The sequence below is a fragment of the Colobus angolensis genome, unplaced genomic scaffold (genome assembly GCF_000951035.1).
Source record: "Colobus angolensis palliatus isolate OR3802 unplaced genomic scaffold, Cang.pa_1.0 Scaffold93, whole genome shotgun sequence".
In the NCBI taxonomy this organism is placed as follows: domain Eukaryota; kingdom Metazoa; phylum Chordata; class Mammalia; order Primates; family Cercopithecidae; genus Colobus; species Colobus angolensis.
Window position 1 is genome coordinate 531,649 of NW_012123265.1, and position 342 is coordinate 531,990.

A 342-nucleotide genomic window follows, 5' to 3' on the forward strand; every position below is an offset into this window, starting at 1 on the left:
GTTACATGCATGAGCCACTATGCCCGACCTCATGTAGCATCACTGATCTACTTGCTTCTCTCTCCAGCTAGGCGGTGTAGTTCTTGAGGGCTGAGGCCACATTTTTCTTCCGTTTTTGGTGAGTTGCATATAGTAACCACTTAATAAATGTATAAATGTTATTAAATTCTATAACTTCCTAAAGACAATGAACTGACACAAAGCTAAGCCTGAATATCTAGATCTGCGCTGTTCAATACGAAAGCCATTAGCACATGTAGCTATTTAAATTAAAATTAAAAATCCTGGCCAGGCACGGTGGCTTACACCTGTAATCCCAGCACTTTGGGAGGCTGAGGCAGG